Raw genomic sequence first — 23,497 nt, 5'->3', positions numbered from 1 at the left:
AATTGACTCCCTTCACTTAGTTTCAATGGCCAGACCCTTTAGATTTAAATATCTGCTCTAGTTCAGTCTGATATTGTTTAATTCCCACTTGACCGATCACGGTGTCTACTTTGTGTCATAGATGAAGGTCAAAATTCTTTGTTGGGAGCATGGAATCAAATAATTGTTGGGTATAGTGAAAAGTTCAATGTTAATGCAACAAAGTTACCAGTAGATTGTTCTGACACCTTAGCTCCTTTCCACAATGATGCTGACTTGGTGAATTTACATCGTCAACAGCTGAGCCACCAAGACCAGATTGATCTCAGTTCCATCTTGGCCAATGCTGTCTTTGTTAATGTAAGCCAGTCTAACATGCAGGGCGCTTAAAAAAACTTTACATTTTTATAGACCTTTTCAAACTTCAGGATGTCCCAAAATGCCCTTGGTCAGCAAAGCAGTTCTGCAGTATAGTTGCTGTTATTTTTTTCTTTTTTGATTCTATTTTTAATTCCCATGTCTAGTTTCTTCCCACTTATGGCACAATTCTTCTGATGCTTTATGTCAGTTCCAAAGTTTCCAGTTACCTGGTCCTAGGTGCCTCTCCTTCACCATGGATGGCAAGCCCTCGATACCTCCATCACCCAATAGAATGATGCAAGTGCTTTCTACTTCTTCCTTGAAAGGAGGACTGAGCAGCGTTCCATCTACTAATCCCTTTCTTTCATCTGGCTAAAGTTGTTCTCATTTCTAATATTTTCCTTTTTGACTTGCCTTCCTTTGTCCAAGGAATGGTTGTGGCTATATGTACCTGCAGTAGTTATTCTTCTTGATGGGGCACATGAAACAGCTCTAGTTTCTGTCCTACTCAGACTCATTCCTGCTGCTTTCCCTCCAATACATTAGTGCTGCTTCCTGCTCTCATCTGCCGTTGGAGGAACTCATCAATTTTGCTTTGATTTCCATTCTTCTTTTGTCTGTACCTCGTCCTTCACTTCCTTCCCTTGATTTGTCTGTGTTCATTTCTGGGGATAGACTAGCCGCCTATATCTATCACATATCCACTGACTCCCTTAATCACCTTGACTACACTTCCTTATACCCAGTTTCCTGTAACAAACTCCATTACATTCTCCCACATTGTCTGCCTCCATCATATCTATTCCAATGATGCTACCTTCCTTATGGATGCTGTTAACACATCTCCTTTTTTCCCAACTGAGGATTCACACGCCCCATTGCAGTTGAAAGGAAACTCAACCATGTCTAACTTATTTCCCTTAGTTCTTTCCCTACTTCTTTCCCTGCACTCCCAGAACAAAGGCAAGATTCCTCTTGTCCCCATTTCTTATCTCATAAGCCTCTGCTTTTGGAGGATCATCTTTTGTGATTTCTGTTACCTTCAGCAGGGTACCATTACCAAACAAATCTTCCTTTCCCTCTCCTGTCACATTCCATAAGACTGTGCATTCTACAACATTCTGGCCCACTCCTTCATCACCTTCCCATGCAATCACAAAAAGTATAGCACTTGTCCCTTTATCTCACTGTCCAAAGTCCCAAAAACAGCTTCCAGGTGAAGCACCACATTTCTTGTACTTCTTTCAATCTAGTCTACTGTATTGGCTGCTCACAATGTGGTCTCCTCTTACAGATCAGACCCAACACAGTCTGATTGCTTTACAGAATACTGTCTGCTCTGACTGCAAGCATGACCCCAATCTTCTGGTTACTTATCATTTCAATACACCATCCTACTTTCCTGCAAACATTTTTTGTCCTGTTGCAGTGTTCCATTTAACATAAACACAAGCTGCAGGAGCAGCATCTCATTTTCTACTTGCACTTTAGAACCTTAAGGACTCAACATTGAGTTCAACAATTTCAGATCATGAACGATATATAATTTAGATTTATCACCTCCTTCCTCAACCTGCAGTTTCTTCTGTGAATGGGTTTGCTTTCAGTAGATCAGACTGACTTTCTGCTCTTAACCATTTACTATTAAGTCTTACCCTGCATCTATTTTCTTCACTGTTATTAACACTTCCTTGGTCTTTAGCTTTGGGCTGTCAACTTGCCCATTTTCTCTGCATTATATATCCCAGAACTTATTCAATGGATATTAAGAAAGGAAAAGAGTTAGCAAAGTGAATGGTGGTTGTATAGAAAGTCAGGCTAGAGAATTTGTAATGGAAAATAACAAGATGGTAAATGAACTAATCAGGTGATTTACTTTGGTTGTCACTGCAGTGGGTGCAACTAATATCCTCGAAATGGTTGTAAATTAGAAAATGGAAAGGAAAGATGAACTCAGGAAAATTACAACTGTGAAGAAAGTGGTTCTAAGCAAACTGCTGGCGAGGTGGTTTTCATCCTAGTGTAATAAAAGAGATGAATTATGAGGTAGCAAATGGATTAATTTAATTTTCTATCCATCAGGCTGGGAAGTAGAAAATATAATTCCTCTGTTCATGGTGGGGAGGAGGGGGGGAAGCAGAAGTTAGCTTGACATCTGTCATGCGAAAGATGTTAGAATTGATCATCAAAGACATTAGAGTTGGGTGCATAGAAAACCTCAGGGTAGTTGGAAAGAGTCAGTATCATTTTGTGAAAGGAAAATCATGTTTAACCAGTTTAGTGGAGTTCTTTGAAGGAGCAATACATGGATAAAGGAACTGATAAATGTACTGGGCTTGGACTTACAAAAGGCTGTATCAAATGCTATTGCAGAAGGTAAATGCTCATAGTGTAGTGGGTACTACGTTAGCACAGATGGAAGATTGGCTGGATGGCAGAAAACAGAGAGTATGCATTAATAGATCTTTGCCTGGTCAGCAGAAGTGATGACTGAAGTCCAACTGGGATCCAAACTTTTTACAATTTACATCAATGACATAGATGAGGGGAGTGAAGGCACTGTCACTTAATTTGCAGATGACAGAAGATAAGGAGTTTACAAAGGGGTATAGATAGGTTGAGTGAGTCGTTAAAAATCTAGCAGGTGAAGCATAATGCGGGAAACTGTGAAGTTGTTCAATCTGACAGGATGAATGGAAGAGCAAAGCATTACTAAATAGAGAATAACATCAGGATTCCGAGGTCGACAACAGTCTTGTGTTCTACAGCATGACTCACAAAATACTTATTTATATTAATATTAAATTGGTATTACTAAAACTAAAATAGCTTCAAATGTCCACCTCTCCCTCTCAGTACACGTCAGCCTCTCTGTTCCTCCAGTCGCCACTGTCCAACATTGTCCCTGGGGTCCTGGCGAAGTTCTCATTTTCTACCACCATTGCTGTTGCTTCCGCGCCCACTGCCTCTGAGCTGGAGATGTTCACATTGCGCACTCTTCCTCTAATGCTGGACTTAGACTGATGGGTCCGTTAGTGTGCAGGTACAGAAGGTAATGAAGACACATAATGGAATGCAAACCCCTATTATGACATGAATTGAATGTGAAAGTAACAATGTCCTGCTTCAGTTATATGGAACACTGGTGAGATCACATCTCGAATACAATGTGCAGTTTTGGCCTCCCTATTTAAGGACTAGTTCCAGATGAAGTTTATTAGATTGATGCCTGGAATCTGGGAATGAGGTGATTGTCTTATGAGAATAAACTGGACAGGCCGGGGTTGCTTCGACTCAAGCTTAGAAGAGTGAGGAAGTGACCTGATTAAAGTGTATTATACTGAATGGCCTTGACAAGGTGGATGTGGGAATGATGCTTCCTGTTGTGGATGAGTTCAGAACTAGAGGTCACTATTTAAAATTAGTGGTCCCCTTTTTAGGAGCACGATGAGGAGAAATATTTTCTTTCAGACAGTTGTGTGACTTTAAAACTCTCCTTTATAAGCTATTGGAGACCACCTCTTTGGTATGTTTAAAGCAGAGGGAGGTACTTTCTTGACAGGAAGGGGAATCAAAGATTTTCAGGATAAGTGCGGAATTCAAAACTCAAACAGATCAGCCATGAGCATATCGAACTGCAGAGCATATTCAAAAGGCTGAATTACCTGCTTTAATCTTAAGCCCTTTGTAGATTGCACATGTTCATTTGGCAATATGAAATTATGGAGGATATTCTCTGTGCAGTGCCTCCTGCTAATACTGTCATAGACCGATGAAGCTGTGGCAGGCAGATTGGTGAGATGAGATCATATACGTTCTTCCCTATGGTTGTTCCAAATTACTACCTACTGCAGAACCAGTCTGGCCAAATTACCATTTAGGTCTCGACCAGCTCAGACAGTAATGGTGCATCCATGCCATTCTTGATGATGCGCTTTGAAGTTCTACCACCCAGAGTGCATTCTGTGGTCTTGCCACCCTCAGTGTTTCCTCCAATTGCTGTTCAACATGGCGGAGTACTGATTCATCAGTTGAGGGAGAATGGTATGAGGTAATCAGCAGGAGGTTTCCTTGTCAATTTTTGACCAGAAACCATGAGACTTCATGGATCAAAGGTTGAAGACTCTTAGGGCAGCTCCCTCCTGACTGTATCACTCTATTTCCACCCCTGCTGGTGGGACTGGATATATGGTGCTGATGGTGGTCTGGAACATTGCTGTAAGGTATGACTTTGTCAGGCTGTTGCTTGATGAGACAGCTCTTCCAATTTTGGCACGAGCCCCAGGGTACTGTTGACAGAGCTGAGTTTGCCATCGTCATTTCCAATGCTTAGTTTGACACCAGGTTGTCAGGCCAGTTTCATTCCTTTTTTGAGATATTTTTGGTGTTTAGAATGGTTAATTAGGCTATTGAAAAGGGCAGTTAACAGGAAACCATATTGCCGTTAAGTATGGAGTCACATGTAGGCCACAGCAGGTAACATTAGCTGTTTTCCCTTCCCAAAAGGACTTAAGTTAATTAGGTGGGTATCTACGACAACTGACAACTGTTTTATGGATATCATTAGAGTTTTAAATTCAGATTAAAAAAAACCTACTGCTGTGGTGGGATTTAAACCCAATTTCCCAGAATGTTACGCGGGTCCCTGGAATACTAACAAAACTGACATCTATGATGCTGGGCCAGATGGATTGTTCACTCGGCACTTCTGATTCATGCTTGTTGCAAATGCTTCAGCCACGTCTTTTGTATTGATGTGCTGGACTCTTTCTTCACTGGTAATAGGAATATTTATAGGGCTTCCTCCTCCAGTGTTTTGTTTAATTACTCCCCACCATTTGTGTCTGGATGTGGCAGGATTGCAGAGCTTAGCTCTGACTGGTCGGTTGTGGGATTGTTCAGCTTGTCGAATATGCTGCCAGATGTGTAAGTGGTCCTTTGTCATAGCTTCACTGAGTTGACAACACAATTTTAGGTTTTCCCTTATAGTGGAGTATTAAACCAGCGAGGCAGCTTAAGAATTAGGGATCCTCCATTTAAGACTGAGATGAGGAGATTTCTCCTCTCTAAGGGGATCATTAGCCTGAGGAATTGCTTTCCCCAGAAAACAGAGAAGGCTGGGTCATTGGGTATATACAAGGCTGAGAGACAGATTTTAAATAAACAAGGAAATCAAGGGTTTACAGGAAATTGAAATTAAGCCCAGTATCAAATTAGCCATGATCTGATTGAATGATGTAAAAGACTCAAGGGGCTAAATTGTCTACTCCTGCTCCCAGTTCTTGTGCAAAGGCACAATACAAATGCATATTGTTATTACAAAAGTAGGGCACACCAAATCTGGATTATGAAACTTTTCGATCGAGAGTTGTTTTGGGGAAAATTCTTAGCTCCTGTAGTGTCTTATTCATATTTACATTGGAACAACACCACCAGCATACTCCTTTCCAAGCCAGTCACCAATCAGATGTGGAAATCTTTCGCCGTTCCTTCATTGTCGCTGGATCAAAATCCTGGAACTCCCTCCCTATGGGCATTGCAGCGAACAGTTCAAAAAGGCACAAAACAGAAGTTGCTGCAAAAGCTCAGCAGGTCTGGCAGCATCTGTGAAGTAAAAAGTCAGAGTTGACATTTTGGGTTCAGTTCTGAGGAAGGCTCACCTGACCTGAAACATTAACTGATTTTTTTTTCCTCACAGATGCTGCCAGACCTGCTGAACTTTTCCAGCAACTTCTGTTTTGTTTCTGATTTACAGTATCCGTCATTCTTTTGGTTTTTATTTAGTTGAAAAAGGCAGCTCACCTTAACTCTGCAAGGGCAACTAGGGGTGGGCAGTAAAGGCTGGGCCAGTTAGCAATGCCCACATCCCATGAATAATAAAAAAGAAGTCATTTGGATAACATGCATTATTGAATTGAATTAACGTTATTGTCACAATTACTCAATTAAGTACGAAGAAAAGTTTATGAGTCACCACTTACAGCAGCTTATTAGGTACAAATGTACATAGGTACAGCTTATTCAGTGGCAAGCTTAGTTACAGTGTAACAATGTCACCAACACATGGTGCTATCTTAAGTACAGAGTAATCAGGGACGAGATTTAGTGACAGAATAGAGAAGCAAAGAAACAAAAGTTACATTACAGATATACGTGTACAGCCATAGGTCAGAAAAAGAAGGGGCAGAATTAAAAATAAACATCATACTGTCTCTCCAAGGGCTTTCTGCATCAGACTAGTGCTGGGAGCCTCCATGTGTTCTGAACAATGGCTGCTGCCATGCACTGTACCAGGCCACGGCCCCCACTTTGTACCAACTCACTGCCCACACTGTGTACCAGGCCACGGCCCCCACTTTGTACCAACTCACTGCCCCCACTTTGTACCAACCCACTGCCCACACTGTGTACCAACTCACTGCCCACACTGTGTACCAACTCACTGCCCACACTGTGTACCAGGCCACGGCCCCCACTTTGTACCAACTCACTGCCCACACTTTGTACCAACTCACTGCCCCCACTTTGTACCAACTCACTGCCCCCACTTTGTACCAGCTCACTGTCTCCACTATATACCAGCAACTGCCGTGAATTTGTACCAACCCACTGCCCCCAATTTATACCAGGCCACAGCCCCCACTTTGTACCAGCCCACTGTCTCCACTTTGTACTAGGCCACTGTCCCCACTGTGTACCAGGCCACTGCCCCCACTTCGTACCAGGCCACTGCCCCCACTTTGTACCAGGCCAATGCCCCCACTTCGTACCAGGCCACTGTTCCCACTTGTACCAGCCCACTGTCCCTACTTTGTACCAGGCCACTGCCCCCATTTTGTACCCGCCCACTGTGCCCACTTCGTACAAGACACTGTACCAACTTTGTACCAGGCCACTCTTCCCACTTTGTACCAGCCCACTCTCCCCACTTTGTCCCAACCCACTGTCCACACTTTGTACCAGGCCACTGCCACCACTGTGTACCAGGCCACTGTCCCCACTTCGTATCATCCCACTGTTCCCACCTTATACCAGCCACTCTCCCCACTTTGTACCATCCCACTGCCCCCACTTTGTACGAGGCCACTGTCCCCACTTTATGCCATCCCACTGCCCCCACTTTGTACCATCCCACTGTCCCCACTTTATACCAGCCCACTGCCCCGACTTTGTACCAGCCCACTGCCCCGACTTTATGCCATTCCACTGCCCCCACATTTTGTACCAGCCCACTGCCCCCACTTTGTACCAGCCCACTGCCCCCAATTTGTACCAGCCCACTGCCCCCACTTTTTACCAGCCCACTGCCCTCACTGTGTACCAGGCCACGGCCCACATTTTGTACCAGGCCACTGCCCCCACTTTGTACCAGGCCACTGACCCCACTTCATACCAGCCCACTGCCCCCACTTTGTACCACCCCACTGTCCCCACTTTATACCAGCCCACTGCCCCCACTTTGTACCATCCCACTGCCCCCACTTTGTACCATCCCACTGTCCCCACTTTGTACCAGACCACTGTCCCCACTTTATGCCATCCCACTGCCCCCACTTTGTACCATCCCACTGTCCCCAGTTTATACCAGCCCACTGCCCCCACTTTGTACCATCCCACTGTCCCCAGTTTATACCAGCCCACTGCCCCCACTTTGTACCATCCCACTGCCCCCACTTTGTACCATCCCACTGTCCCCAGTTTATACCAGCCCACTGCCCCCACTTTGTACCATCCCACTGTCCCCACTTTGTACCATCCCACTGCCCCCACTTTGTACCAGCCCACTGCCCCCACTTTGTACCATCCCACTGTCCCCAGTTTATACCAGCCCACTGCCCCCACTTTGTACCATCCCACTGTCCCCACTTTATACCAGACCACTGTCCCCACTTTATGCCATCCCACTGCCCCCACTTTGTACCATCCCACTGTCCCCAGTTTATACCAGCCCACTGCCCCCACTTTGTACCATTCCACTGCCCCCACTTTGTACCAGACCACTGTCCCCACTTTATGCCATCCCACTGCCCCCACTTTGTACCATCCCACTGTCCTCAGTTTATACCAGCCACTGCCCCCACTTTGTACCAGCCACTGTCCCCACTTTCTACCATCCCACTGCCCCCACTTTATGCCAGCCACTGCCCCCACTTTGTACCAGCCACTGTCCCCACTTTGTACCATTCCACTGTCCCCAGTTTATACCAGCCCACTGTCCCCACTTTATACCAGCCCACTGCCCCCACATTTTGTATCAGCCCACTGCCCCCACTTTGTACCAGCCCACTGCCCCTGCTTTGTACCAGGCCACTGCCCACATTTTGTACCATCCCACTGCCCCCACTTTATGCCAGCCACTGCCCCCACTTTGTACCAGCCACTGTCCCCACTTTCTACCATCCCACTGCCCCCACTTTATGCCAGCCACTGCCCCCACTTTGTACCAGCCACTGTCCCCACTTTCTACCATCCCACTGCCCCCACTTTATACCAGACACTGCCCCCACTTTGTACCATCCCACTGCCCCCACTTTGTACCAGCCACTGTCCCCATTTTGTACGAACCCACTGCACCCATTTTGTACAAGCCCAATGTCCCCACTTTATACCAGCCACTGTCCCCACTTTATACCAGGCCACTGCCCCCACTTTGTACCAACCCACTGCCCCCAATTTGTACCAGCCCACTGCACCCATTTTGTACAAGCCCAATGTCCCCACTTTATACCAGCCACTGTCCCCACTTTGTACCAGGCCACTGGCCCAAGTATGCGTCAGCCTACTAGTCACTGATGTCTCCGCTTCAGAGGTTGGGAGTCGGAGGCCGGGGGTGTGTACCCTTGGCCGCGGGAAGTGCGGAAAAGAGGTAGAAAGAAATGACTGAGCGGATGGATGAGTGACGTCTGGAGCATCCCACTTTGCATCCATCTTACTGGATAGTAAGTATTAAGAGTGTGAATCAAATTGTTTTAGACTGCTATGTAGGCAGTCATGGCCACAGCACCTGGATTGTGATGATAGGTACTGTAATGTTGTTTAATTTCCATAATGGTTGACCACAGAAGCCAGGCCAATTGGCCTTTCTGGCTATTTATGTTTCATACAAATCCCTTTGCAATTATAGAATCAACTTGAATTCTACCTGCTTCATCTCAGCTGTTTTAATTTCCTTTCGAACATGCCTAAGCTACTCATCTCAACCACTTCCTGTGTCCGAGTTCCACATTCTAACCACACAGTGTCAAAATAAATTTGTCCTTATCTTCCTGTAGTATTTATTAGAAATTCACTTGCATTTTCGGTTTTAGTTCCCTTTAAGTAGAAATGCTTCATCTCCATTTACCATGTCCAACTCATGGTTTATTTTTGCTACAGAAAAGTGCTAATGTTTCTAATCCTTCCTGACACCCATATTGTCTCGTGTTTGGTTACCCACTTTGTGAATCATTTTTGTGCCTTTGTTTATTTAATGGGGTGAATTATACCAAAAATTGACCAAGTGACAATTTTGGTGAGTTCTGTAGAATTCTTAGAATGTTTTCCAGGTGCACCATGCCGCTTTGATGCATTGTATTCTCCCAGTTGCTGTTAAGTGGAAGAATTTGCCACTGCTGAGTAATCCCGGGATTCCTGCCATTGGCTTCATCATTTAACCCAGTCCACAACTGCCCTTCATAGTTAGAGGGTAACCAGAAACAAACATTTTGCAGGCTCACAGTTGGCATGGTTGACTTCACATTGTACATACAAGTGCACATTAGTTTCTGTCTTGCTACTTGATCACCAGCATAGCACCTCCTCCCCCCTTAGCCATATCCCATTTTACAAACCTGTCTAAGGGAGTTCTAACCTCTCCCAATGCCCAGTGAAGCCCAGCACCCTTTCATTGTCCAATGTGGGATCATCACACACTGGCAAGCCTTCAGACAGTTCAAAACATTAAGTTTTATTCAGCCATAGCAAAAGTGAACCAAAATATCAATCAAACAAAAACTGCATTTGCCCTTGGGAACTGCCTGGCACTGCTTGCCTTTTTGATCAACAATAATTGTACAGTCAATGAGCGCTCACTGTGCCCGCCTCACATCTATCCGTTCTGAGGAAGGCGTCACTCAGCCTGAAAGGTTGACTCTGGTTTTCTCTCCACAAATGCTGCCGGACCTGCTGAGCTTTTCCAGCCACTTCTGTTTTCACAGCTACTGCAACTGGTTGTTAGTTGGGTCCTGCCTGGCTTGTTGTACTCGACTCTGCAGTGTTCTATCTTCTCCTTGGAAGACTGTTGTGCTGCCCCAGCTCTTCAGTGTCCATCACATCCCCTATTTGCCTGTTCCAGTTGTGAAGAACATTGCAGGCTAGGGTTGTGCAACATGATCTGTCTGGAGTGCACTGTGAAGACCGCCCCCCCCCCCCGACCAATCCAAGCCCAGGAACCTCTTTTTCACCAAGCCTATTGTCTGCCCCCTGTTGGTGGAAGAATAGGTTGCATTTTATCCACCCTTGGCCTCAGTCTGGGGTTTTGTAATGGAGTCATTTGCAATGACCTCAGTGGGTGGTCCTTTTCTCTGAGTTATCACCCATGTAAGGTCTCCAGCCCTTCAAATAAAGCAGCAACATGAGAGTACTCAAGGATATGGGCATCATGCAACTCCAGGGTACCTAGCGCAGTTTCTAAGATGTGGTACTGATGATCACAGTTGATTTGACATTGATGGAACAAAAGCTTTTTCTTTTGACAAAGTCAGTTACATTATGATAAGGTTCTCTCGAAGCAATGTGTGCCCTGCCTAAGGCATTCTGGACTTGGGCGATGCCAACTCTGTTGGCAAAGCTTACTGCCCAATCTGCAACATGGACCTCGTCACGGGGAAACGAGATGAAGAGCTGTGATCAGGCACAAACCGCATCAGGAACAGCCTTGATACATTTCTGGGTTGAAGGCTGTAAAATCTCATGCAGGTCCCCAGTGGATCCTTGGAAGCAGCCGAATGTAAAGAGGTTTTGTGCAGCCGTCACCTTGATGACCTCTGCAATGGGATGGCTACCCATTCCTTCATGTGAAAGGTTCCACTTCAGTGAATGAAATAGCTCAGTGATGGTGTCCCGGGCTTACACTGTGCTTCGTTCATCTGGAAGAAAAGGCATCATGCATGATAATTCTGGGCCTCCTGCACATCCTGAAGGGAGCCTCCAGCTGTGACTTCTTCCTGTGGAGGTTGTTCAGCAGCTGCTGGAGGTTTCTGCTGGTTCTGGCCTTGCTGGTGCATCTTGTCCTCCTCCTTTTCTCTGAGAGTCAGTTGGAGCGACAGTAATCCCTGCTGTGCCTGGATCCAATGGTCATGCTTCCAATGAACCATGTGGGGAATGAAAGAGAAGTAACAGGCCCATAGGAATGTGAACAGTCAGCATTCACATCGCTCTCAATTGACCATTTAGTACAGCCATCCATCGAGTGGGACTTAGAGGGTTCCTACAAGGAGGGTCGTAGAATATCTCTACATGGAACCTTCACACAAGCACCTCTGTTCCAACAAATACAACAGAAGGCAAGTTGCACAAATAGAGTAGGAAGTTGTAAGTGCAGTAGGCATACTCAGGTACTGAGTCACTATTAGCTAGGAATGGCAGCACTGCATATAAGAACTCGTTAGTGAATATTTATCGTTCAAGCTGAGACAAAATCAGCCAAAGTGCAGCCTGTGAGATCTTGGGTTGTGAATTGTGGCTCACAGACGCCCTAGTCACCTGGGATTAATTCTGCTTCACAGAGATGACTGTGCAATGACTAATGACATGGTCAAGATTGGGTGTGACCAGGATTTGTATCCCATGCAGGTGGATACTGCATACATTTCATATTCAGGTCACTGTCATTATGTTCAATCTCCATGTGAATGTGCTGGATTAATACAATTGCCCCCTGAAGGTCCTCACATCATTGACAAATAGAGCTGGGTATGCTCAGACTGAAAAAGAAACACCTACTCCATTCAGCATGATTGCAGCCATTTCCCATTTACAGTGGGTATTTACAATTTGCGTGGGCATTGAAGATAATGCAGATCATGTGTGGCACTCCTCCTGGCTTTCCCTATCAAGCCTGTCAGTCCTGAGCTTCCAAATACTCCCACACACCACTTAGACCCTCAACTTCATCTCTCAACAGGACCACCTGAGCCCCGACCCTACAGCTTAATCATGCCACACGTTCGTGCTACACTGAACCTTACATTGTGGGGTGACCATCGATGACTCCTCCTCCCACAATCTCATGTCCTCTAATGCAGTATCATTTCCCCCTGACTTATAGGTGGAGATGCCCTCCCCTTCACAAGTATCAACTCTTGTATGTCCCCACGTGCAGCTTCCAGCCTTGATTTCCCCACCGTTCCTACCACAGCAGTGGCACCTGATAGCTGACCCTTGACTCTCATCGGCCTCAGGTCCAACCCTCTGATTAACTGACTTGGACATACACTAACAATTGATGTGTGACTGGAACGTGGATTGAACTGTGTGCAAGTATCCATCTGACTGAACACAATGCCCCCGGATTGTTAGCTCTGGGCCTGTAGGACTGACTTTGGCCAACTGCCTGGAACAGCAGGGACATGGACCCCTGACTCTCATGCTGCAGCTGTAAAAACAGAACATGTCTGTGTCCCTGGATACTGCCCTTGGCTTACTGTCCAGGCTCCCAAACTAAAGGCTGCCTCCCTTGACTTGACTGTGTATTCCCCTTCGAGTTGGCGATGTGGCCATTTGTTTGTTGCACATGCAGTAAGTTTATGTGTGCTGCTGGCACATGCTGCAGATGTGAGATTGATGTGGTATGGTGCCATTCCAAAACATGCCAGTCCTTTGACTGATGATTGCTGCCAAGCTGCCTGTTTAACGTCTGTGCTGAAGAGTGAGTCAGGCCTGAAGTCCAGTAACCCTTTAAGCTGCATGTGGAGTCAAAGTGCAAAGAAAGCAAGGCAAGGCAATGATAATCAAGGATGCTTTGAGCATCCAAATAGTGTAAAGGCTGCGTCTTTTTACTTTCCTGAAATTTTGTTTGCAGACTCAAAGAGACCTTGAAACTATGAACCAGTCACTGTGTGCCTCCTGCAAGCAAATATCTGGAGAAGGAAGGTTGAGAAACAGCATTCTAATTAATGAAAGGATCATCTCAGCAAACCCTACCACTGAATTGCCTTCTCAGTCTTTCCATCCACCAAAACACCCTTTTTCTTCTCGGTCTGTGATTATCTATATATGTGTGTATAGAAGGGAGTTTAATCAATGAGTCCATAATTATTTATCTATAATTACAAACTATATATTTTCAAATAAATGGTAACTCTCATTAAGTACAGAAACCTGGTGTCCATCTGGGTCTAAAAGGTAGGTAAATTGGGGAATTCTGTGAACATTTGTAAAATACTTTAACTTTTGTGATGATTCCTGGAAAAGTGGGGGTGATTTCCACTGAGTGGCTAAATCACGGGGGTGTACCAGCAGGTGCAAAATGAGTGTGAGCTGAGAAAGCAAGCCAGGATCCCTAAAATGCAACCCCATACAAACCATGACCCACAGGTATGGCCCTGTGAACGAAGTGTCCTGGCAGCTATGTTCCAAATGCACTGATCCACTGCACTGCAAAGTGTAGTGAGAAATTGTAGAATCTGTCTTGCAAGTGGGTCAGAGGTGACCATGAGGGTGTGGAGAAGCTGGTGTGTGTCAGATGTCAGCACCTGAGGGTGGAGGATATATGCGTTAGCTACTCATAGAGTGTGTCCTGCAATGTTGATGACTGGAGACCGAGATGGAGGGCTGGAGGAGTGAGCAGTGAACTGGACATGGTCGCTCTCACTTTCATGTTGTGAATTGTCACAATCTAGCTTCTAACCTGTAAGTAAGAGAATTGGAAACTGCATATAAATGAGGTGAGTTTAATCAGTCGTGAAATGTTAATGCATCCAAATACTTAATGAATTTTGAATGAAATATTTATTGACATCAATCCAATGTTTGCTTTTATCCTTTTTGAACAAAGCATGTTCTATGTCAAGAAGTAATGCTCCTTTCCTTATTAGGCATCTCCACAGAGCTGTTGAGTCCACATTTCCTCAAGGTTTTAGGATTTGTTAGGATCCATAATATCATTGTGAATTTTTTTCGAACCTGAGAAACCACAAGAGAACAATATTATCAAAGACTGAACAATGCAGCCTTGAAATCCATTTTTTTTTAATACATTTCCATTTTTTTGTTTTAGCATATAAGTATCTAGCCTTAATCTGCTCAATGTACTGGTTATTTACCAGTTCACCAATGAATGCTCACATTTGCACTTCCCAGGAATTTTAGGAATCCTTGCTAATATTAGCTCCCCCTAGCTTGAGGGCCTTAAAGCTATTAAACTTGTGTGAAGGCAGCAAATTCAAGACCAGCTGAGTGCTTAGTATGAAGATTTTGTAATTAAAATACTGATGGATATTTATGCTGCACACACCTTTGTGTACACATTGGGCCCAACTGTGCTGTAGACAGGTTGTGAGTATCATTCATTAATGTGACGCGTGTGAGTAACTATTGGCAACTGATTGTCTGATTCAAACAAGGTCAGGAGCCATGGGACGGAATTCTGTGGAGGCACAACTCCCATGTTTTCTCTTCACAACAGTCCTATCTTTTTCCCACTTAGGAACCAGACAGCGACATTTAAATTAATTTTCCCCGGGAACTGGGAGCTGAATTGGAGTTTAGAAGAGTAAGGGGAATTTCAGACACTTACAAAAATCTAACATGACGAGCCAAAGTAAACAGCTGAAATGTGCTCCCTGTTTATTTTCAAATGCCTGTGTTTCCTTTTCCAATAATGCCCTTTCACTCTTGAATGCTTTGGCTTACGTCTTACTTGGCTTGGAATCCACAGAATCATCTAGCACAGAAGGAGACTATTGAACCCATTGATGCTGTGCTAGCTCTTTTTAAATGCCAATTTGCTTCTCATTGCATAGATGTCATATCAGAGACAGGATTAATGTTTCAAACCAATGACTAATTCTGAAGAAGAGTCAAACTAGCCTTGAGATGTTACCTCTGTGGGTCTCCACAGACCTGCTGAGTCTCTCCAGCACTTTCAGTTTTTCTTTCAGCTGGATGCAGTCTGCCTCATGATGCAAAAGGCACCACAGTCACAAGTTACTGAGTAGATGAACTTACTGCTTTCTCTTTCCTTTTCTGTCTCTTTCTCATGTTTTTATGTGGCTGTTCAGAATATAGACCCCTGGAGGTTAAAATGTCCTTCACTAAAGTGGAATTGATTCCCTTTATTTCCTTCTATATTTGCTTTTTATTCATGAGCTAAGCAAGAAAGATCACCCCAACATGGATGGGGATAGTGTCTGGGCTCAACCATTTCAGCTGCTTCACTGAGGCTCTTGCCTCGCACATAAGATTGGATGTAAGGATGTTTTATTGGTAGAGGGGTTGCGTTTCGGAGACATGAGGTCATGTTGCAGCTGTACGAAACTCTTGTGCGACCACATTTGGAGTATTGTGTACAGTTCTGGTTGCCGCATTATAGGAAGGATGTGGAAGCATTGGAAAGGGTGCAGAGGAGATTTACTGGGATGTTGCCTGGTACGGAGGGAAGGTCTTATGAGGAAAGGCTGAGGGACTTGAGGCTGTTTTCGTTAGAGAGAAGAAGGTTAAGAGGTGACTTAATAGAGGCATACAAGATGATCTGAGGATTAGTTAGGGTGGACAGTCAGAGCTTTTTTCATCGGATGGTGATGGCTAACATGAGGGGACATGGCTTTAAATTGAGGGGTGATAGATAAAGGACAGATGTCAGAGGTAGGTTCTCTGCTCAGAGAGTAGTGAGGGCATGGAATGGCCTGCCTGCAACAGTAGCAGACTCGCCAAATTTAAGGGCATTTAAATGATCATTGGATAAACATACGGATGATAATGGAATAGTGTAGGTTAGCTGAGCTTCAGATTGGTTTCACAGGTCAGCGCAACATCGAGGGCTGAAGGGCCTGTACTGTGCTGTAATGTTCTATATTCTATGTTTGCTGCTGAATGAGTGATGTTCAGCACCATTTGTGAGCAGGCTTGAAGCTGGGAATTCTTCAGCAATTAAGTCACCCCCTGACATCTAGATGTCTCACTACTTAAGCACAAGTCAAGAATGTGCTGAGTTACCCTCCATTAACTGGAAAGGTGCAGTTCCAGCAACACTCAGGAGAGCTCCACCATCCAAAGCAAACAGCCTGCTTGATTGGCACACTGACCACCACTGTCAACATTCACTCCCTTACCATTGGTATATGGTGGGCAAAAACATGTACCATGTACCAATTGCACAACAGCAACTCAACAATGGTCCTTTAGCAGCATCTGCAGCACTACCACTTAGAAGAGTAAAGGCAGTACGTGCAGAGAAATATAATATATCACAAGTTCCCCTCCACACACCGTCCTGACCCGGGATTATGTCATGGTTCCTTCACTGCTACTGGGTTAAACTCTCTCTATATCAGCACTTTGGGTGCACCTATACCATGGAGTGCAGCAGATCAAGAAGGTAACTCACCATTACCTTTTTAGGAGCACTCAGGGATGGGCAATAATTGCTGGCCTTTTATCTTTGATGATGCTCACCTGCTAAGAATGAATTTTAAAGAAAAGTTAATGCTAATGTCCTTTGATGATTTAGATGGAGTGACTGCAGCAGTATCTAATGAGGGATAAATTTAATTAGAATCCTTCCTTTTTATGGAATGTAATGATATTACCAATTCATTGGGTGGAATAGGATACTTATGCTATGATAGCCATGCATTTTTCTATAATGTAGTAGATTTTTTGAAAGGCCGTTCAGATTCCTGTAATTAGCCACACCCTACAGCAATTTAAGCCTGAGATCTTTATTTTTAAACATTTTATTTCCTCAAATTTTATCTTTCATCCAGAGAAGGCAATGACTCAAGTTTCATGTTCAGTGTTGAGTGTCACAAGCGCGAGCCATCCTCCCTTAACCTCATCCAATAACAATAGCAACTTGCATTTCTGTAGTGTAAAAGACACCCCAAGATGCACCGAAGTAGCATTATTTGATACCAAGTCAAACCAGTGATTATAGGGCAAATCACAGAATTGATGTGGTGCAGAAGGGGGCCAAACGTGTCTATACCATCTCTCCTTTGAGTATTTCTAAAATAACTCCATGAAGGCCAATATCCCATCACCAAGTCATCCTTTATTTACACATGCTCAGTCCATGATACTGACCTAGCTAGCTCACAGCCAAGAGTGAATAGAACCTCTGACACTCCTTTTTATATCTGTCAGCCAGGGCTCCCTGATTGGAACACGTTAACAGCCCCAATCAGGGAGCTCATATTCTGTGAAGTCCTCCTGGCTGATATTGTTCCAATCACAACTGGCATAACTTAGTGTCATTCATCTGCCTTGCCCCCATATCCTTGCATGATGTTCCTAGTCCACTAATCTTCCAATTGCCCTCTTGAATACCTCAACTCACCCTTACTTTACCACACTCTCAGGCAGTACATTCTGGACCCAAACCGTCTGCTATGTAAAGACATTTCTTTGTTCATGTCACCTTTGCTACATTTATAAACCACTGTAGATCTCCAATTTCGTTCCCAATTCTTGTGTGAGTGAGAACAGTTTCTCCCCATCTACTCCATTCAGTCCTCTCACAACTTTAAAATCTTCTACCTCTTCTAAGCCTTCATCACTTCAAGGAGTCCCAATGTTTCCAGTCTATCCTCATAGCAGAAGTTTTTCATTCCTGGAGCTATTTTTGTAAATCTCTTCTGCACTCTCTGTAATGCTATCACATCTTTCTTATATTGTGGCACCCAGAGCTGAACACAGTTCTATGAGTGCGTCCTGTATAACATCCTGCTCTTGTACTCCATGGCCCAATTAATAAAGCTCAAGATACGAAACACTTTATGCTGTCTCTACCTTCCTGCCACCTTCATTAATCTATGGACAGGTGCGCTCAGATTCCTCTGCTTTTTCACCCCCTAAGTCTTGTACCCCTTATTTTAAACTGTCTGTTGATGATATTCCTACTAAAATGCCTCACACTCACCTTATACTTCCCTTCATTGAATTTCATTTGTCATCATTCTGCCCACTTCACCAACTTGTCTGTGCCCTTCTGGAGTTCTACAATGCCACAATGTTTTCAAGTTTTGTTCCATTACATTTTTCATCTCTAAAAATAAAAGAATGATCTGGTAAAAGGCATAGAGCCATACAGTGCAGAAGCAGACTTTTGGTCTGAATTATAGAATAGAATCCCTACAGTGTTGTGACAGGCCCCTCAGCCCAATGAGTCCACACCAACCCTTGGAGCAGACCACCCAGGCCCATCCCCCAATAACCCACCTAATCTACACATCCCTGAACACTACAGGCAATTTAGCATGGCCAATCCACCTAGCCTACACACCTTTGGACTATGGGAGGAAACCCACACAGACATGGGGAGAACATGCAAACTTCCACATAGGAATTGAACCCAGGTCCTTAGTGCTGTGAGGCAGCAGTGCTAACCACTGAGCCGCCATAGTTCAGTCTGACTAGGTTTCCCAAAATGAACTAGCCCAGTTTGCCTGCTTTTGGCCCATATACCTCTAAACCTTATCTATTCATGTACTTGTCCGAATGTCTTTTATACGTTGTAACTGTACCCGTCTTTATCACTACCTCTGGCAATTTATTCCACATATGCATCACTCTCTTGTGAAGGTGTTGCCCGTAAGGTCCCTTTAGAATCTTCCCCCTCTCACCTTAAATATATGCCCTCTGGTTTTGAAATCCCCTTCGCTGGGAACAAAAGGACCTTTGCTATTGGCCACATGTTCACTATGTCAAACCATTTTGTCCTCGAGTTTATTGCAGCCAAGTTGTTCTTTTTGTTTGCGAGGTCAGACTGCAGCACTCAGTCTGTACAGGAAAGGTGCTGTCGGAGCAATCCGCGACCCTTTCCCTGGAGGAATATAGGTGATTACCTATCTCCTGAAGTGGATCCTGAGTGGCCTTGCCATGTACTACAGAAAGCATCCTATCTGGATACATCACAGCATGGTTTGGCAACTGTTCTTCTCAAGACTGCAAGAAACCACAGTTATGAACAAAGCCCAGCCAATAATGCCAACCAGCCTTCCATCCATTGACTCCACCTAAACTTCCTGCTGCCTCAGGAATGCAACCCACATGATTGAAGACCCCTCCAAACACTGTTATACTCCCTTCCATCCTCTTCCTTCAGGCAGAAGATACAAAAGTTTGATGACACATCTGAATAGATTCAAGAACAGCTTCTTCCCTGCCATTATCAGACTTTTGAACAGATATCTCAAGTGTTAATGCTGATCTCTCTCTGCACCGTCTCTGTGTTTGCAACACTGTATTCTGTACTATGTTCTGCCACCCCGATACTCTTTGTATGGTATGATCTGCCTATATAGTATGCAAAACAACTCTTTTCACTTTATCTCTGTACTTGTGACAATAATTCGATCAATGTGCAGGACCTATATATGTTCCAGAGAGATGAGTGTGAGGAAAATAAATTTAATAAAAATACAGAAAATGCAGTGTCACAAACAATAGACTGGCTGAGGTTCTTGCGTGCTTTTATTTCATAATCAAACTGCTTCAGGAGTGAATTATTTCACTTTGAAATGATGTAACACAACCAGCGTCTGTCAGTGTACTAAATAATCTGAAAGAAAATAATAGATAGTAGGAACTGCAGATGCTGGAGAATCTGAGATAACAAGATGTAGAGCTGGATGAACACAGCAGGCCAAGCAGCATCAGAGGAGCAGAATCTAGGTCCGAAACGTCAGCCTTCCTGCTCCTCTGATGCTGCTTGACCTGCTGTGTTCATCCAGCTCTACACCTTGTTATCTATGAAAGAAAATAATGATGTTTTTCTTCCTCACTGATGTGCAAGGATTATCAAAAATCATGTCTATCACCATAAATATCCCCTCAGCAATCTCCCAACACAATGATATCAGTATTTCGTAATATTTATTAAGCAATAGCAGACAGCACCACTTCTACTGTGATATGATTTGACAGGAACAACTGCCCGTATTTTTGCCCATCTCAAAAGTTTACATCTGTTTTCGGTTTGCCACAAAAGATAATTTATAATTATTTAAGCTGAAATCAAATTTATATTTTAGAAAGAAAATATCTATGGCAGATATCTTTAGATGTTTCCTGGAGTGATTTTGTTTATTTATTATGCAATTGTCGCTGAAATTCTAGAAATTATCTACATATTTTATTCTTTACTTACAGCTTTTGAATGGCAAGAGATAAGGTGTTGAATGTTATGTGTAACATTACCCATGAACTGAACAAACATGCTTGACCGTTCCACCTATTAGAGTCATACAGTAATAGAGATGTACCGCAAAGAAACAGACCATTCAGTTCAATTTGTTCATGCAGTCCAGATATCCTAGATAAAGCTAATCCCATTTGCCAGCATTTGCCCTATATCCCTCTAAGCACTTCCCATTCATATACCCATCAGGATGCCTTTTAAATGTTGTAACTGTACCAGCCTCCACCACTTCCTCCGACAGCTCATTCAATGTATGCACCAACCTCTGCATCAAAAAGTTGGCCCTTAGGTCCTTTTTAACTCTTTACCCTCTCACCTGAAACCTAGGCGGTCTAGTTTTGGACTCCCCGGCCCCAGGTAAAGACCTTGTCTAGTTACCCTATCCATGTCCCTCATGATTTTACAAACCTCAATAAGGTCACCCCTCTGAAGATCCAGGAAAAACAGTCCCAGCCTATTCAGTACGAGCTCAAACTCTCCAGCCCTGGCAACATCCATGTAAGTCATTTTTGGGCCCTTTCCAGTTTCAAAACATCATTCCTCCAGCAGGGAGACCAGATTTGCAGACAGTATTCCAAATGTGACCTGACCAATGTCCTGTACAGCCACAACATAACATCCCAACTCCTATGCTCAATGCACTGACCAGTAAAGGCTATTATTATTAACAATCTTGGATTCTGGGTGGCTTCCAGGAAATTTACTAGGTCTCTCAATAGTATCATTTTTGTGTCTTGATGTCAAGGAAAATGCCAGGTGAATTCTAGACTGAAACAAAATCAATTAATTAAGCAACTCGTGAAAATGGAAATAAGAGAAGTGGGGCAGGAGAAATGGTGCAGGAAGGAAGCTTTTAGATTTCTGGGGCATTTGATATGGTTCTCATAGAGGTGGGACCTCCAGATTAGATTAGTCGTACTACTGCAATAGAAGTAGTTTTATTGAGGTAGTTTGGCATTAACCAAATTAAACTAATCCCTTCTGCCTGCCCTTGGTTCATAACCCTTTCATATTCATGTGGTTATCTAAAAGACCTTAAACGCCCCTATCATATCTGCCTTCACCACCCGTGGCAGTGCATTCCAGAATCCTCCATTCTCTGTATCTTGTCCTTCACTTCTCCTTTGAATTTTCTCCCTCCCACCTTAAATGCATGCCTCCTAGTTTTAGATATTTCAACTCTGGGGAAAAGATTCTGACTACTTTAAATATTTTTTTCCCCATTGTTTCTGACACACATCTCCAACAGGTGGGACTTGAACCCAGGTCTTCTGGCTCAGAGGTAGAGACATTACCACTGTACCACAAAAGCCCATTTGTACTATACCTGGTATCCCAAGCAGTCTCTCGTTGAACTAATATTAGAACTGAGTGATAATGGGAACTGCAGATGCTGGAGAATCCAAGATAACAAAGTGTGAAGCTGGATGAACACAGCAGGCCAAGCAGCATCTCAGGAGCACAAAAGCTGATGTTTCGGGCCTAGACCCTTCATCAGAGAGCTCTCTGGAATCATCCAATGCAAAAAATGATTCCTGGAGCTTCTTTCTCAATCTGTGCATAATTCATTTCTGCTTTGTTAACAACCCTGATGCAAAAGCCTCTGGCTCCTCTTCGTTATTGGGTAATGTGTGAGAAATTACTGCTCCCCCTCCCGATGGTGTTGCGTTGATTGTTATTGCAATGTGAACTTTGAGTCAAAATGGGTCAGGATTTCTGACATAAGTTTCTGGCTTTTAAGGCCTTTGGCACTGATCATTTCATTTCCAGTTCTTGTTTTAGTGTAATGAATTGTGCAATGGAATGGTTGCAAATTTGAAACAAATAGTAATTTAGCAAGCCCAGAAATGATAGTAATTGGTTTACGTTTACAATCATGGCTTTTACTGTTGAAGGTGATTTGTGAAGTCCCTTTGCATTGATGATATGACCTAAATCCCCATTGCAAACAATAACATGTTCCTTTCAAATTTGAGAAGATCAGTTCTAGAACCTGACAATCAACTTACTTAAACCCAGTTGAGTTTGATTTTCTCCACCATGTTCTTTGCAAAATTTTCTTCAACAACGTATAATGACAAGTGTACAGAGTGACTGTTCAACTGGACATTCACACAGATATAACTCCTCGGAGGCACCACTTCACCGGTGCACATTCTTAGTACAATTGTGGAGTTAGCACATTCTCCCCACGTCTGCATGGGTTTCCTCTGGGTGCTCCAGTTTCCTCCCACAGTCCAAAGATGTGCAGGTTAGGTGGATTGGTCTTGGGAAATGCAGAGGTGTACTAGGGGTGGGGATCTGGGTGGGATCTTCAGTGTGGACTTGATGGGCCGAGTGGCCTGCTTTCTTACTGTGGGGATTCTATGATTCTAATGCACACTTTCAGGTGTCAGTGAAACTACTGCTCTGGTGTGCTCCTCCATTCTAACTGGCCTCCCATTCAGTAAGTGATTGGCACAGTATCTGTGATAACAAAGTGTGAAGCTGGATGAACACAGCAGGCCAAGCAGCATCTCAGGAGCACAAAAGCTGACGTTTCGGGCCTAGACCCTTCAGCGTCAGCTTTTGTGCTCCTGAGATGCTGCTTGGCCTGCTGTGTTCATCCAGCTTCACACTTTGTTATCTTGGATTCTCCAGCATCTGCAGTTCCTGTTATCACTGACACAGTATCTGTGTTGCCAGCAATGGCTTCTATGTTTAGTAACAGTTCCTCTCCAACTGTGAATGTGGTCTTTTCTCATGTCCTTTAGTGTACCA

General features: G+C 44.0%; 1 protein-coding gene across 1 annotated transcript in view; it reads right to left on the bottom strand.

Moving 5' to 3' along the window:
* Positions 1–14,309: 14,309 nt before the first annotated feature.
* The window catches only part of lyrm9 (LYR motif containing 9), a 147,512-nt gene continuing 138,324 nt past the window's right edge, over positions 14,310–23,497 (bottom strand). The window contains exons 5-6 of the transcript XR_009447306.1: positions 18,458–18,583; positions 14,310–14,502 (exon numbers count right to left, since the gene is read on the bottom strand). The gene's annotated coding sequence lies outside the window, so the exon portion shown is untranslated. The remainder of the gene's footprint in view (positions 14,503–18,457; positions 18,584–23,497) is intronic.

The sequence above is a fragment of the Stegostoma tigrinum genome, chromosome 27 (assembly GCF_030684315.1).
Source record: "Stegostoma tigrinum isolate sSteTig4 chromosome 27, sSteTig4.hap1, whole genome shotgun sequence".
NCBI lineage: Eukaryota > Metazoa > Chordata > Chondrichthyes > Orectolobiformes > Stegostomatidae > Stegostoma > Stegostoma tigrinum.
This window is presented reverse-complemented; position numbering and strand designations above follow the sequence as displayed.